This window comes from Canis lupus, chromosome 23, assembly GCF_011100685.1.
Source record: "Canis lupus familiaris isolate Mischka breed German Shepherd chromosome 23, alternate assembly UU_Cfam_GSD_1.0, whole genome shotgun sequence".
NCBI lineage: Eukaryota > Metazoa > Chordata > Mammalia > Carnivora > Canidae > Canis > Canis lupus.
The window spans coordinates 50,384,440-50,401,978 of NC_049244.1; the positions used below are offsets into that span (position 1 = coordinate 50,384,440).

The 17,539-nt window shown below is 42.0% G+C and overlaps 1 protein-coding gene and 1 long non-coding RNA gene across 4 annotated transcripts in view; both read left to right on the top strand.

Annotated features, from left to right (window-relative positions):
* Positions 1–17,539, top strand: part of KCNAB1 (potassium voltage-gated channel subfamily A member regulatory beta subunit 1) — a 359,350-nt gene that overhangs the window by 53,258 nt on the left and 288,553 nt on the right. The window lies entirely within an intron of this gene.
* Positions 5,078–9,691, top strand: LOC111092014. Its single transcript, XR_005377264.1, has 3 exons — positions 5,078–6,147; positions 6,783–7,392; positions 9,375–9,691. It is a non-coding gene; the product is annotated as an uncharacterized LOC111092014 (long non-coding RNA).

A 17,539-nucleotide genomic window follows, 5' to 3' on the forward strand; every position in this document is an offset into this window, starting at 1 on the left:
AGTCAGTGCTTACATTGGTGGGTAGCGGGGAGCCACTGGAAGTGTTTAGTAGCAGAGTGACTTGATAATGCTCTACTTGTGGAATATTACTCAAGCAGTAATATGCTGGGTTTGCTAGAAGGAATAGAGCGGGGAGGAAAGGAGGCCATCTAGGAGGCTTATTAAGAATTCTAGTCATGAAGAGATGAGGGTATGAATGAGGAAGCTAGTCAAAGTGGTGGTACAGGAGGTGGTGGTTCTGTGAACAGTTGAATCAGAGAAACACCACAGAGGTTTAACTCATTAAACTTTGTGCTTCATTGGCTCTGTGTGTGTGTGTGTGTATGAGGGGGATGAAAGAAGAAGTCAAAGGTGCCTCCAAGCTTTGATGAGTCAAGGAATAGTCTTGTCATCAACTAAATAAAAGAGGAAAGGCAGAGAGGGTTGGGGGGAGGGGATTTTATTTGCGAGTGAAGATAATGCAATTGAGGACCCATCAAGTTAGATGTTCAATTGACAGGAATTCGAAAAGATGGGTCTAGAGTTTGGGAGAGAGGTTGGGGTATATGAAAGTGTGTGAATATATGAAAGTAATGTAAGTGTATAAATTATGTGGAAAGTTGTATTAGGGAAGATATTGGAGAGTTGTACCCTAAAATGTTAATAATGATTGTATTAGGGGTTGGCATTATAGTGAATTTGTTTTTTTATTTTGTTTTTTTTCATTATAGTGAATTTGTATTCCTTATTTTACTTTTTTGCTCTTATTCCGAATGTTTACCATGAGCAAATTCTCAACTTTATAATTGCATTATAGTGAAGCAGACTTTCCACGTTTCTTAAGGCCCATGTGAGGTGAATTAAACTCCCTGTTTCTTCACTCATGGCAAATCGGATATCGGAGAATTTAGAAGGCCCTCCTTAAATTGGTGTGTGGATTGTCTAAGATCTCACGGGCACTGCCCCTATTCTGTACCTCACTTATCTAGATGTTGAATCAGCATTGTCTTTATTTGGGGGTAAGAGAGTTCATAAAAACAGGCTCACAGCAGTCCTTTACTGATCGTAGAATTTATTGAACATCAGGGGGAATTGAGGGGCATTACATTGCAGATATGCAAATAACCTAACTTTGACTCGGGGACATCCCTCTTTTTAAAGAGGCTCTCAGCCTTTTCTGCCAACTCAGGGAGGCATGGGTTCATGTCACTTATCTCTACTTCTCCCTTTGGGAACACTCCACCCTCCACACACATTCCTCAAACCCCTCCCATTTCTTAAGGAAATCAGTTTGGTCCTCCTTACTCTCTGCCCTCTGCTTCCGGATTTTGCCCCAGGTCTTATCTTTTCCCACTCAAGAAGCCCAGTAGTGTATCTTCCTACAGGAATAAAGCTTCCTTCAAAACAGAGTTTTAGTTTCAGCCTTTAATATGATTTGTTTTAACCCCGCAATAATTGATTTATTTATTTGTTTTTTTAAATTTTTTTTTAACTTTTATTTATTTATGATAGGCACACAGTGAGAGAGAGAGAGGCAGAGACACAGGCAGAGGGAGAAGCAGGCTCCATGCACCGGGAGCCCGACGTGGGATTCGATCCCGGGTATCCAGGACCGCGCCCTGGGCCAAAGGCAGGCGCCAAACTGCTGCGCCACCCAGGGATCCCAATTGATTTAAAAAACACTTTTAAAATAATACCGGAAGTCATGAAATGAGACCATCTGGGCCGTACACAGAGCTAAAAGCAAATGGGTTTGCTAGAAGGAATAGAGTAATTTAAATAGTAATTTAAATCGATGGGGAAAAATTGCTTTTAAGGGAATCCTGAATGCTGGGGGCAGGGAAGTTGCTGCTTCCATTGGTGGGTAACAGGGAGCCGCTGGAAGTCTCTAGTAGCAGAGTGACTGGATAAGGCTCTACTTGTGGAATACTAACAATGGTATGGTTAGGACCTATTCAAAAAGCTCTTATTGGGTTGTATTAAAAGGAATTTTATTGCATTGACAATGGCATGGTTAGGCCTTGAACAATGCCTACAGCGAGGGGGGAGCGTGGGGATAGAGAGCCCGGGGAGTCAGGGGAGGCGGCCGCAAGTCAGGGAGACGGGAGCTTTGACAAGGGGTAGGACGTTAAGTCTCACAGGCTAGGGTGAAGGAGGCTGAAGCTGAAGAGAGAGACAAAGTCACTGGGGCAGCAGGATTCGGGGCAGGGCTGCTATCGGGGCCCAGACCAGAATGCTTGTTGGGATTGCCACACGCCCAGAGGATCTACCACTGCCTGTAAGAACCGTGCACGGTCAGAGAACCCCTTAGCACTGAGCTCATCTTGTCAGAGCTTGTGCCCCCCAGGACCCACCGATTAGCCAGGCTGGCTTTGTGCCCTTCCTGGGTCCCTGTTGCTTGTCCTACACCATCTGAGACTCGAGCTGCTCTCAGGTCATCTGTGTCTCCTTGGTGGCGGGGATTTAGAGTAGGGAACTGGGGTTCCTAACCCTGCCATCTCCTAGGAAGGACCTCAGATAATCACTTTATTTCCTTATCTGTTAAATGGTCATGAGCATCACTAGACGTGCCATCTGGACCTCTCGGCAAAAGCCTAGGCGTGAGAATGCTCTACAAAATGCTAATGACCCGGCCTTCCTGGGTTTAACCATTTCTACCCTTAGTATGCGACTGAGAAAGTTACTTACCTTGTGTCCCTCACGTCCCTTATCTTAAGCTAGAGACGATGATGCTACCTGCCTCAGGGGATGATGCTACCTGCCTCAGGGCTTGCGGCGTGCTTTACAGAAGTGAGTCTACATAACCAACCAGAACAAAGCGTGGCCTGGGTAGAAGCTACTCCGCCGGTGTGGGCTACTGTTGTTACACGAGTGCGCTATGCTTGTATGTCCCACGTCTTATTCCTCAATGAAATCAAGGCAGCCAAAGGTCTACCCAGTACGGAGAGAAGACTGGAATTAGAAAGATGGTTCTCTTTTCTGTTTTCACGCCCCTGTCTCCTTCGTGTACCCACGTCCCCTTCTGACCCTGCTCCCTGCCACTTCCCTGCTGCCCGGGCCAGACCTGGCTGGGATCACCGTGCTGCAGCTCCAGGTCCCTCCTCTCCCCAGAGAGACTCTTCTTCCCTGTGCAGCTCTGCTCCGGTCCCCAGTGTGGCCCACGAGGAAGTGGAGAGAGACTGGGTAGGGCTGCAGGCTGTTTGGAGCCTCAAAGGAGGTTGCCTGCGGTGGAGGAGCGGGGAGGGGGGGGCAGGGGGATGGGTAAGTGACGGGGGAGCGCGTGGAGAGGGCAGGAGCAGGTGGGTTCAGGAACACAGGCCTCTCAGCACAAATTGGCTGTTTTTCTTGGTTTTGTTTTTTTTTAAACAGTCTTGGTAAATCAAGCGAAATAAAGCTGTCAGCTTTTGCAGACACTCACGACCCAAATATCTCCCAGGGCAGCTTCTCTCTGCCTCTCCCACTGGACGTGGGAAGGTCAGCTCAAAGCAAAACTGGGAAGAGGTTAAAAGGTATCCGCTCTCTGCAGCCCGCTTCTCCTCTCTCCGTCCCCATATTCTCTGGGCCCACCTTCCCTTAAGCCCCTGGGCCCTGGTGCCCCCTGCCTGACACACCACTGTCCACGTCCGGTCAGCATGATGGAGGCCGGTCACCCGGCAGGAGCTCTCCTGCACGTTGTTGACTATTGACAGTGCCTCTTGTCCCTGTTCTCAGGAGGAAACCGAAAGCCAGGGAGTGGAGGTCGAGCTCAAGGTCATGCAGACAGGAAGGGGCAGGGGTGAAACCGAAACCCAGGACTCCTGACGGCAGGTCCAGAGGTCTTGGTGCCGCTCCCAGGGAGGCCCCACTGGTTATCTTTAGTGGCCCTGGTTGACACTCCACCCGCTTTTGCCACTTCTTCTGTGGCTCACGAGACTCCTTCGGGCCTCAGAGCCGAGGGCCTTAGATGTTGTGGCTCTGAGAGTCCTTCGGCCCACACAGCCACCTTCCGGCCCGGCCGGCCCGTGCCCCTCCACCGTCAGGGCTCCCTGAGGCCCACGGTGCCGCAGGCTTCTCTTCTTTCGCCCGCCAACCAAACACACAAGAGCCATCTCAACCTCTGGCCTGATGCCTTCTCAATCTCCCAACCCTGTGATTCTGGCCTCACAAACCCCAAGTTCTAAATTCTCAGCCTTGGGAATATTGAACTATTCTCTTCTCCGCACCCATTCGTGGGCAGCAGCTGAGCATCACAGAGGAAAGAACGACATCATCTTGCCAGTTGGTGGGCCCCAAGTTTCCAATGACTCGCGTCAGTAGGAGCCTCACTGCTCCTCCCGTGGCCCTGTTCCTCGACCCTGCCAGTTCAGTTTTACCTGCTTCTTCAACTCATTCCTCTTTCAAACTCCCTTCTTATGCCTGACTCCCTGACTCCTACCTGATGACCTTGCCTTTTTCTCTGGGAAGAAATTAGACACCATCCCTCAATATCTCTCTGAAAATTGAGCCTTTCAATCTACCACATCATCCCTATCAGTTCCTGTCTTCGTTCCTTCATGTTGTCCATAGGTTCCCCTCCTGTTCAAAGCCAACACCCTCTCCCAGGCCATGCGGTGGAGCACATCCCTCCAGGGCCTGGAGCCATCTATGATCTCCTTTCTTCTGGGTTCTCTCTCTCTCTCTCTCTCTCTCTCTCTACCCCCTATTCAAGTGTCTCTATTTTTAAAAACAAAATGAAACCCTCTCCTCTGCACTCTACTCCTGCTGCTGCCCGGCCCCCTCACCCCTCCTACCTGTGTCCATCTTCTCTTAGCCTCCTGCCTCCCTAAACTTCAGCCTCCACCCTCCATCACTCCAGGAGCATGGCCCTTGACGAGGTAGAGCTTGCTTTTCCTAACAGCCAGCAGATGGTTTCTAGTTTCCAGCCTTGTTTTGCTTGGCCTTTGAACTCTCCCTCTCTTTTGTGCATCTTTCTTGACTTTTAAGATGTTGCTCTCCTGACTCATTTCAGCATTTTGACTCCCTCTTTGTTTTTTTTTTTTTTTTAAGGTTTTATTTATTTATTTGAGAGAGAGAGAGAGCATGAACAGTGGGGAGGGTCGGAGGGAGAGGGAGAAGCTGACTCCCCACTGAGCTGACTCCCCACTGAGCAGGGAGCCTGACATGGGGCTCGATCCCAGGACCCTGGGATCATGACCCAAGCCAAAGGCAGCTGCTTAACCAACTGACCAAGAACGACTTGTGCGCTTGACTCGCTCTTTGAATCCTGTCTGACTGGGTTCTCTTTCATCACAGATCCTCTAACAGGGTTCTGCTCAGAGCGCTCTCACTCACCTGGCTTTCCTTTTCCCTCTACACATTCCCCCATGAGTTAGCTCATCGGCACCCTGGGTAAGGGAACTGCCACTTGTAACTCGTGGCTCTAACACCCTTGTCTCTCGTCCACTGTCTCTTCTGGCTGCCAGACGCATACCATTCTTGTTAGCTGCCAGTTGGGAATTTCCACCGCGATGGTCCACAGTCACTTCAACTCAGCATGTCCATAATGAAACGAATTTTACCTCCCCACCCCCAGTCTCCATCTTGAACTCCCTCCATTCCTATTTCTTGGAAAAGAATACCATGAAATGGTTCTTCTCTATTCAAAATCCCTCATATCAGAAACCTGGGCATCCTGCTGGACTCCTCTTTGACCCACCCTCTGTCCCACGTGCATCTGATAATCATTAAGGCCTATCTGTTTGGCTTTCTAACGATCTCCTGAATCTAGTTCATCCTCATTATTCCACACCTTACCCCTGCAAAGCCTTATCCACCTTACTTCAGTCTTCCCATGTTTTATTCCATCATGCAGAGTGGAGACAGTGAATTCAAAGCCAATCAGATCCTGTCACTCCCCTACCTTAAATCAATCAGTGGCTTCCTTGGCTTACAGATCCAATTCCAGATTCTCTAGAGCACTGGGCCCCACCTTATTGCTTAATTCTTACCAGTTTCACTCCTCCCCACTTCATAAGCTTACATGATATTTCGTGACTATGCCACTCTCTTTTTTTTGCTCTTTGTCCTTTTGCACACAGTCCCCTCTGAGAAAGGGGGGATGTCCCCCCATCTCCTTGATGAATTTCTATTAATACTGCAGGCATCTCTGGGCATTACCTACTTGGATAAGTCTTTTCTCAATTTCCCTAGGTAGGTTTATTGTCAGAGAGTTATTTACTCCACTTTTTATGACTTATCTTGTATTCCCCCCCCAATTATAAATGTCATAATTCTAGAAAGCTGGAAAGTGTATAAAAATAAAAAATAAAAATCACCTTCAATTCATTCACCCAGAAATTGGATTCTTGGATTTTAATGGATTTCCTTTTAGTATTTTTTACTACCAATATTTACAAATGTTAAGAAATCAATACCATATTATATAGATTGTTTTATAATCTGATTTCTCTTTAAGAAAAATTTCCATGTTATTAAATATTCTTCAAAGGCTTGACTTGATTTAAAAGATGTATTCTTCTGTTTTCACAAAAATGTATGCTCATTGTAGATAAATATACAAATGTAGAAGTACAATTTAGAAAGTGTTTCATGATTTGGTCATAATTTTAAAATAGTTTGTGGCATATTCTTTCAGATTTTTTTTCCCTGCGCTTCTACTAACTTAAATAAACATTTGAAAATTTGCATTCATGGGATAATATGCTTCACACTGTTCTGAAACTTTCTTTTAAAAAAATGTTTAACAACGTATGTTTGAAAATGTATAAACAGACTCTAATGATGTCTCGACTGTAATTATCGTTTCGCATTTTTCTCTTCTGCAGCACTCCGAGGCCGTGGAGGCCAAGCTGTTTTCCTGTAGGTGGACTTAATTTATTATTTTTTGAGTGTTTGGGAGAATATCAGAAAGACAGTCGTGACCTCTTCTCTCCAGGGATCCCCTGCCCTCTAGGGGTGGATGAGTCCTCTGGAGCGCCGGACACTGGCCAAGCTTTGGCAGGTGGAGGTCTCTGGCAGCTGTGCGAGGAGTTGGCTGAGCAAGCCCTTGGCTCTGAAACTTGCCCTGCCCCAAGATGAATCCCAGGATACACTTTTCTTGCTCCTCCAAAGTGTATGTGGTACTTTGGCACATGTTGAATGATCATCTTGTCCCTGCATCTGACACTTTCCCAGCCTCCGCTTCGGATCAGGAACCATGGCCTTGTAAACTCCTTGGGTGAGGTAGAGCCACTGGAGCTCAGCTGATAGGATCATGAGACTGGGGACGTAGGACCCACTCCAATTTCTGTGCAGTCCAGTCCACCTGTCCCATGGGGAGAGCCAACGACCTAAATCCAGGCAACCGCCTCAGAGATACAGGCTCTCCTCCATCCCCGAGAGAGGGTATGTGAGTAAGCAGTGATCCGTCGGCAGTGCTGGAAGCAACAGCAGATGGTAGGTCCGGAGCTCCGTGTTCCCCTACAAAGGACAGAACATGATTGTTTTGGTTGGTATGTGCTGCACTACCACGTTGTGAAACCCAATGTTTTATTAAAGGGATGCTGGGGGATGGGATGTTGGGGCTGGTGCTCATGTACTAATAAGTCATGAAAAGCTTCTTTCCCCTCTAAGCTTTCATAGTCCCCATTCTCTTTCTCATATTTAAATCACTAGTATACCCATAAAATGAAGGTGTGGTTAAATAGCTACGATCATGAAATTCAGGAAAAGGAAAGCTTATTGTTTCTGGTCGCTGTTAGTTAAAAATTCACAACGGCACATGCTTTAGACTTTGCAGGGGCAGGTCAGGGAACATCTGTCTCCCGGGCAGATGGGCCATGTGGAACCCACAGTGGACCAAGAAGACATGTGCTATGATCTCTTTTGGGGACACAGCGGGGCAAGGTCCTATTCCTTTACAAAATAAATCACCAATCAAATCTCTTCCAGACTTAGATAATAATGTTGGACTGAAGAAGACTTTGGACAGACAGAGGGTTTGAGTAAATAATAAACCAAAAGGAATTATTAGAACAACAGTTTTAAAATGCTGATTTATTTCAGGAAAATATGTATAAGTATACTAAAGAAGCTCAACTAAAATTAGTACCTGAGCTGTGTTCACTCAAACACCCAAAGCCTTGGTCCTGGGGAGTTCTGTGAGGTTTGCAGCCTCACTTTCCTTGCCGTTTTTTTTTTTTTTTTTTTAGCTGGTTTTCTCTGGCAACTTCCTAGAGTGTTTGAAAGTCCCTCTTCCTCTTGTCTCCTCTCCCACTGCCTATCTATCCATCCTCAGTATGGTTGCAAACTATTCCCAATTGCCTTTCCATCTCTTTCTTCCATGAGGACCTGCGGATTGTGATTTTTTTTCCTCCTCTTATTCTTTGTCAAACATAAAAAGCTTAGCTTTATACATAATTTTATTCTTCGTTTACAGACATTGACATGTTCCTCATGACAGCACAAAAACATAAGCAGCTTCAAAAAGTAGGAGAAAGAACCAATTTAGCTTATTTCTAAACACAGGCAGTCACTTGTAAGGTACCAGCATGAGTTAGGGAGAGACATAGCTGTCATTTGTTGAATAGTTAGGTGTCCACCCGCTTATTGTGAGACTTAAAGGCAAACCGCTCAACCCCCTGGGCCCGGTTCCTCCCCTGTAACATGGGAACCGCTACCCCGGCCCTGCCGACATCCCAGGCTGTATAAGGGCCAAATCAGGGGATGCCCAGGAAAGAGGACAGCATGTTGAAAATGCTTTTTAATAACTAACACCCATGGTAGAGAAGCAACGTAGAGGCGGGCCTCCTCCCAAAAGCAGGCGCAGGGGTTCATGACTTGAGGACGTCTGCACTTGCTAGAGATTTGCGGAGAAGGTGGATTCACTTGTGATCGACTCGTAGAAATAAATACCTGCTGGTTAGATCGCAGGAGAGGCGCTCAGGGCATCAGGTTGGGAACATAGAGAAAGAGCCAGGCGAGCCAGGGTGTGCCCCAACCCTGCGGCAGCCCCACGAGTTCCATGCTTTTCACACGTCAGCACCTTATGATTTTGTGCTCAGTCACCAGGGAACCCTGTTATTTGATCTTTACAAAGAAACTGAGCTCCCATCTCAGCCAAGTTGCTTTAGAGCAGCACCGATCCCGCTATGGGGGCTTGGGTTTCCTTTGAAGATGATCTCATAGGAAATGCTTCCCTCCAGGAGGTATTATTAAACGCTCTCTCATCTTTCGTTCTTCCAAGTGCTTCTCCTATGGGTAAGGCCTCTACGTAACCCCCATATTTTTCATGAATCCAACTTAGAGATGCATAACGCAGTTACTGTAGGTGAGGAAGGTCGTAGTCAGAGGTTGACGAAATGTGTCCAGACTCTTACAGTTACTGGGGCAAATGGAAAAGGAGTTCAAACCCACTTAAAATCTTCCTTGGCCCACAGAAATAAGCCAGAATGAAGAACTACCAGCTGTTTGCGACATCTGCTTTCGCTGCATTTTTGTTTTCCCTCGTTCTCCTGTGCGTCTCCTCTCTCGTTGCATGCTGTCTCCACCAACAGAGAGCCACGGGCACAATCCCACGTACCAGCAGGAGAGAGCCTCCCCGACAAGGCCCTGAATTTGAAGACAAGGAAAAGAGCCTTGACTCCCCAAATGTCCTTTTCTCTAGGTGGCTAAAAGTGGACTATAAAAAAACTATATAAAACTAGTTTTATAGTTAGAGCTTCATTCCTTTGGCATGTTCCTCCGTAACCCCCTTTTCCATCCCCAAACAATCATTGATCTGTTTTCTGTAACTTTAGATAGTTTGAATTTTCGGACACTTTATATAAAATGGAATCATAGAGTATACATTCTTTTTTTTGGTCTGGCTTTTTTTTTTTTTTTTGACTGCAAAATTTTCTTTGAGATTCATCTATGGCATGTAGTACAACTTCATTCTTTTTATTGCCGAAGAGCACTCCAGTGTATAGATATACTGCAATCCGCGTAGTCACCTTTTGATAGGTATTTGGGAATTTCAAGTTGCCATTAGCAGTCCTGCACAAATCCTTGAAGATATTCTAGAGATCTCTCTGTTATTAATTCCTAATTCAACACCAATGGGACTAAAGGACATATTTCATGTGATCTGAATTTTTAAAAAGGTTATTGGGATGTCTTTTAATAATCTTGAGTATGATCACCTTGATAAATGCTCATTCGGAAATTGAAAAGAATGGGTGGGTATTCCGTTGTTCTTAGATAGAATTTTTTTTTTAAGGCTTTTAGTTTTTAATTTTAATTTCAGCATGGTTAATTTACAGTGCTGTATTTGTTTCAGGTGTTCAATACAGTGACTCAACACTTCCATTCATTACTCAGTGCTCATTGAGATAAGGGTGCTCTTAATCCCCTCATCCCCTTCACCTATTTCACCCTTCCCCTCACCTCCTCCCCTCTGGTAAGCATCAGTTTGTTCTCTAGAGTTAAGAGTCTTTTTTTTTTTTTTGGTTTGTCTCTCCCCCAACCTCCCTACCCCGTTCATTTGATTTATTTCTTAAATTCCACATTTGAGTGAAATCACACGGCATTTGTCTTTCTCTGACCAGTTTATTTCGCTTAGCATTATACTCTCTAGCTCCATCCAGGCTGTAGTGAATGGCAAGATTTCATTCTTTTTTATGGCTGAGTAATATTCCATTGGATATATATACCACCTCTTCTTTATCCGTTCTTCTACTGATGGACACCTGGGCTCTTCCCATACCTGGCCATGGTAAACAATGCTGCCATAACCATAGGGGCACGTGTGTCCCTTCAAATTTTGTTTTGTATAGTATCATGTCATCTGCACATAGTGAAAGTCCTACTTCTTTCTTACTGATTTGGATGCCTTTTATTTATTTGTATTGTCTAATTGCCCTGGGTAGGACATCCAGCTCTATATCGAAAAGAAGTGGTGAGAGTGGACATATTTGTCTTATTCCTGACATTAGGGGAAAAGCTCTCAGCTTTTCACCAATCAGTATGATGTTCGCTGTGGGGTTTTTTGTGTTTTCTTTTCCTACAAGGCCTTTATTATGTTGAGGTATATTCCCTCTTAACCTATTTTGTTGAGGGTTTTTATCATGAATGGATGTTGCACTTTGTCAAATGCTTTTTTTTTTTTTTTTTACCTCTATTGGGATGATCATATGGTTTTTATCCTCTCTCTTGTTGATGTGATGTAGCGTATTGGTTGATCTGTGAATATGGAACCACTCTTGCTTGCAATCTAGGAAAAAAAATCCCACTTTATAGTGGTGAATTTTTTTTTTTTAATGTATTGGTAGATTCAGTTTGCTGATATTTTCTTGAGGATTTTTGCATCTGTGCTACTCAGAGCTATGGGCCTACAGTTCTCTTTTTCAGTGGCATTTTTGTCTGGTTTTGGTATCAAGGTAATACTGGCCTAATGGAATGAATTTGGAAGTTTTCCTTCCTCTTCTATTTTATAGAAAAGTTTGAGGAGAATGAGTATTAACTCTTCTTTAAATGTTTGGTAGAATTTGCCTGTGAAGGCTTCTGGTCCTGGACTTTTGTTCGTTAGGAGTTTTTTGATTACTGACTCCATTTCATTCTGGTAATCAGTCTGTTCAAATTTTCTATTTCTTCCTGCTTTGGTTTTGGAAGGTGATGTATTTCTGGGAATTTATTCATTTCTTCTAGGTTGTACAGGTTGTTGGCATATAATTTTTCATAATATTCTCTTATAATCTTTTGAATTTCTGTGACATTGGTTGTTATTCCTCCTCTTCGTTTCTGATTTTGTTTATTTGGGTTCTCTCTCTCTCTCTGATGAATCCAGTGAGAGGTTTATATTTTTTGTTGATCTTTTCAAAGAAGCAGCTTGTGGTTTCATTGATCTGTTCTATTGTTCTCTTAGTTATGTCATTTATTTCTGTTCTAATCTTTATTATTTCCTTCCTTCTACTGGATTTGGGTTTTATTTATTCTTTATCTAGCTCCTTTATGTGTAAGTTAGGTTGTTTGAGATTTTTTCTTGCATCTTGAGGTAGGCCTATATTGATATAAACTTTCCTCTTAGAACTGATTTTGCTGCATCTCAAAGATTTTGAACTGTTGTGTTTTCATTTTCATTTGTCTCCATGTATTTTTTAATTTCCTCTTTGATTTCTTGGTTGACTTATTTGTTGTTTAGTAGCTTGTTATTTAACCTCTATTTTTATTCTTTCCAGATTTTTTCTTGTGGTTGATTTCTAGTATCATTGCATCATGGTCAGAAAAGATGCATGGTATAACTTTGATTTTTTTAAAAATTGTTGAGACTTGTTTTGTGGCTTAATATGTGATCTCTTCTGGAGAATGTACTGTGTTTACCTGAAAAGAATCTGTATTATACTGGTTTAGGATGAAATGTTCTGAATAGATCTGTTAAATCCATCTGATCCAGTGTGTCATCCAGTGTTTCCTTATTTATTTTCTGTTTGGTTGATCTGTACATTGATATAAGCGGGGTGTTAAAATCCCCTACTATTGTCATATTACTATTAATTAGTTCTTTCATATTTGTAATTAAATTAATTACTGATAGGTATATATTTACTGCCATTTTGTTATTTATTTTTGGTTTGTTTTTGTGGCTCTGTATTCCTATCTTCTCTTGCCCTCCTCTCTCACCATAGGGTGGTTTTCTTTAGTGATATGCTTGGATTCCTTTCTCTTTAATTTTTGCTTATCTATCACTGGTTTTTGATTTGTGGTTACCATTAGGTTGTATATAACAGCTTTTGCAGAGTATTCTAAATTAAGTTGATAGTCACTGAAGTTTGAGCCCATTCTTTATTCCTTTTCTCCTCCCATTTTATGTATATGGTGTCAAACTTTACATCCTTTTATTTTATGAGTCCATTGACTGATCTTTGCAGGTATATTTATTTTTACTGCTTTTGTGCTTCCAATTTTTCTTGCTCTTACTTGTGGTTTTTGTTTTCCACTCAGAGTCTCTCTTAACATTTCCTGTAGGGTCTGTTTAGTGGTCATAAATTCCTTTAACTTTTCTTTGTCTGGGAAACTCTTTAGCTGTTCCTCTATTCTGAATGATAGATAGTCTTGCTGAATAAAGTGCTCTTGGCTGCAGATTTTTCCCATTTAGCACTTTGAATATATCATGCCACTTCCCTCTGGCCTGCAAAGTTTCTTCTAAAAAGCCTGCTGACAGCCTTAGGGTTTCCTTTGTTTATAACTGTCTTCTTTTCTCTTACAAACTTAAAATTTTTTCTTTATCCCTGCTTTTTGCCATTTTAGTTACTATGTGTCTTGGTGTGGACCTCCTTAGGTTGATTTTATTGGGGGATCTCTGTGTCTCTGGATCTTAATTTATGTTTCCTTCCCCCAATTCAGGAAGTTTTCAGCTATTATCTCTTCAAATAAATTTCACCCCCCTTTTCTCTCTTCTCTTCTGGGATCCCTATAATGGGAATCTTATTAGGCCTAATAGAGTCACTGAGTTCCCTAAATCTATTCTCATTTTGCTTATTTTTTTTCTCACTTGCTCAGTTTGATTACTTTGCATTACTCTGTCCTCCAGGTCATTGACTCATTTTTCTGCTTCTTTAGCTTGCTATTTATTCCATTTAGTATTTCAATCATTGTATTCTTCATCTCTGACTAGTTCTTTTTTAGCTCTTTGGCAGGGGTCTCACTGATGTCCTCACTCTTTTCTCAAGTGCAGTGCGTATCTTTATTGTCACTACTTTAAATTTGCTATCAGGCACATTATCTCCATTTTGCTTAGGTCTCTTCCTGCGATTTTGTCCTGTTTTTTCCTTTGGCACATATTCCTCTGTCTCCTTGTTTTGTCTAACTCTCTGTGTCTGTTTTTTTGTGTTAGGAAAGTCAGTTATATCTCTTGCTTTTTTTTTTTTTAAAGATTTATTTATTTATTTATCATAGACAGAGAGAGAGAGAGGCAGAGACACAGGTTCCATGCCGGGAGCCTGACGTGGGACTCGATCCCGGGACTCCAGGATCGCGCCCTGGGCCAAAGGCAGGTGCTAAACCGCTGAGCCACCCAGGGATCCCCTATCTCTTGCTTTTAAAAGTAGTGGGCAGGCCATGCACTTTTAACAAGGTGGCTCAGGTTCCTTTGTATATAACTGTCTTCTTTGCTACAGGAGGCACACAGGCACTCCCAAGACTGGGGTGGGCCAGAGCCAATCCACAGAGTGCACATGAGTGGGGTGTGCAATTCTAACAAGGTGCATGCATCCTCCACAAGTGGTGACCAGTTGATGTTGCTGCCAGTAATGAGGCCCTGCAAAATGCATAGCTGAGACATGGTGTTGGCAAGGTTTATACTGGTCTTCTTGGGAAGCCACACCTGTGGCTCCCTCTCTGCAGTGGATAGACCCTGGGGTTTAGCTCCTGTCTTCCTCTCTGCCCTTCCTACCCTCTTCATTCTGACCTCTTCTCTACATTTAGTTGTTGAGTTTGTTTTGCCAGTCTTTGAGTTGTTTCCCGGTATTTGCACTGATGTGACTGTTATCTATAGTTATATCCATGGGATGAGGTGAACTTGGGGTCCTCCTACTCTACTATCTTCCTCAGAAGTCTTTTGGTAGAAATTTTTATACGTGTCAATTATGGCAAGTTGGTTGTTAATACTATTCAAGTCTTTGGTATCATTACAGATTCTCTACATCTTTATTTTATTGATTATAAAAGAGAGGTATTAAATTCTCCAAATGTAATTGTGGCAATTTCTTTACAATTCTATCAGTTTTTGCTTCATTCATTTTGAATCTCTGTTACTAAATATATAAATATTTAGATTTGTTATGCCTTATGATACATTGATGCTTTTATCAATATGAAATGAATGTCCATGACCTTAGTAATATTCTTTGCCTTGCAATCTATTTTGTCTAATATTAAAATAGCTAGTCCACCTTTCTTTAGATTAGTATTACAATTGATATGTCCTTTTCATTCCTTCTTGCTTTGATTTGTGTCAAAATTTCAATTGGTATAAATTTTAAAGTAAATCTCTTTAAGCTGCATACAATTGAGTCTTGTTTTTTTTCAACTTGATATCTCTGTACTTTTTAATTGGGTTGTTTAGACCATTTGCATTTAATATGATTATTGCTATGTTTTAATTTGAATCTATCATGACTTTTTTCTGTTTAACTTATCTGTTCTATGTTCCCTTTTGCTTTTTGGATAGAGTATTTTTTGTGAGTCCATTTTTCCTCCTTCTTGGTTTATTAGCCGTAACTCTTTGTTATTTTAATGGTTGCTTTAGAGTTTTAGCACATATCTTTTATTTTATTTTATTTTTTAAATAAATTAATTTTTTATTGGTGTTCAATTTACCAACATACAGAATAACACCCAGTGCTCATCCCGTCAAGCGCCCCCCTCAGTGCCCGTCACCCATCCACCCCCACCCCCGCCCTCCTCCCCTTCCACCACCCCTAAGTTCGTTTCCTCGAGTTAGGAGTCTTTTTCTTCTCCCTTCCCTTATATTCCCTTTCACTGTTATTTATATTCCCCAAATGAATGAGAACATACACTGTTTGTCCTTCTCCAATTGACTTACTTCACTCAGCATGATACCCTCCAGTTCCATCCACGTTGAAGCAAATGGTGGGTATTTGTAATTTCTAATGGCTGAGTAATATTCCATTGTATACATAAACTACATCTTCTTTATCCATTCATCTTTCGATGGACACCGAGGCTCCTTCCACAGTTTGGCTATTGTGGACATTGCTGCTAGAAACATCGGGGTGCAGGTGTCCCGGCATTTCATTGCATCTGAATCTTTGGGGTAAATCCCCAACAGTGCAATTGTTGGGTCGTAGGGCAGGTCTATTTTTAACTCTTTGAGGAACCTCCACACAGTTTTCCAGAGTGGCTGCACCAGTTCACATTCCCACCAACAGTGAAAGAGGGTTCCCTTTTCTCCGCATCTTCTCCAGCATTTGTGGTTTCCTGCCTTGTTAATTTTCCCCATTCTCACTGGTGTGAGGTGGTATCTCATTGTGGTTTTGATTTGTATTTCCCTGATAGCAAGTGATGCGGAGCATTTTCTCATATGCATGTTGGCCATGTCTATGTCATCCTCTGTGAGATTTCTCTTCATGTCTTTTGCCCATTTCATGATTGGATTGTTTGTTTCTTTGGTGTTGAGTTTAATAAGTTCTTTATAGATCTTGGAAACTAGCCCTTTATCTGATACGTCATTTGCAAATATCTTCTCCCATTCTGTAGGTTGTCTTTTAGTTTTGTTGACTGTATCCTTTGCTGTGCAAAAGCTTCTAATCTTGATGAAGTCCCAATAGTTCATTTTTTCTTTTGTTTCTTTTGCCTTCGTGGATGTATCTTGCAAGAAGTTACTGTGGCTGAGTTCAAAAAGGATGTTGCCTGTGTTCTCCTCTAGGATTTGATGGAATCTTGTCTCACATTTAGATCTTTCATCCATTTTGAGTTTATCTTTGTGTATGGTGAAAGAGAGTGGTCTAGTTTCATTCTTCTAGCACATATCTTTTATTCATTACAGTCAACCTCCAAGTGATAATACAGAACTTTACATATAGTAGAGGTACCTTACAACATATACTATATTTCACCTCCCACCCTTGTACAATTGTCCTCATACTCTTTACTTCTCCATATTTTATTCAGTCCATAATATGGCACTATTATTTTTATTTTAACGAGTCAATTATCTTTTACAAAGATTTAAATACTAAGAAAAAAATCTTTGTATTTACCTATAAACTATGTATGTAGTTTTATTTCTGATGCTTGTTTCTTTTGTTGTTTTGAATTAGTTTCTTTTGTTGTTGTTGTTGTTGTTGTTTTTACTTCTGAATGACTTTCTTTACCATTTTGGTGGCTAGAAGGAGCCGGAGATGGATATAGTTTTTCCTCTAGGTCAGTTATGCTATAATAATATGTCAAGTAGGTTAATCTCTGGTAAAACAGTTTCTTTTGAGGGCAGATCTTGTTGAACAGAATGCTTTGGCATATTTCAAAATGGTTGCTTCCTCTCCTCCTGTCAGAAGCATGAGGATATTTTTCTCTTTTTCTCTGATCTTCACTGTGAGCATTTGGTAGAGCTCCTGGAGGTAAAACTAAAGTAGGTTATCCCCACAAGAGTGGTCCCACTTTAAGTCTTTAACTCTCAGAGTTGTGCACACTGAGCCTCCAGCATTTCATTAATTACAATTTAGGTTTTTCTACTCTGGCACTAGTTCCCATGGAAGTTTCTCCTCCTGGGCTTGTGCTGCAAAAAGTTGTGATTCTGTGTATTATATCACCTGGAAATTATTATAATTTTGGTTCCTACTTTCTAATATGCTTTTCTGGTCATATTACCTCAGTTAGAATTTTCAAAATAATATTAAATAATAGTGTTTGTAAAGGCTGTCTTTATCTCATATTTTATTTTCATGGACATGTCTTTAGTATTTAAGCCATTTTTACAATGTCCACATTTTTTGGGCATAGATATTGTTTATGGTATCAGGTTCAATATTCTTATTCATTTTTTTAAAGATTTATTTATTTATTTATGATAGACATAGAGAGAGAGAGAGAGAGAGAGAGAGGCAGA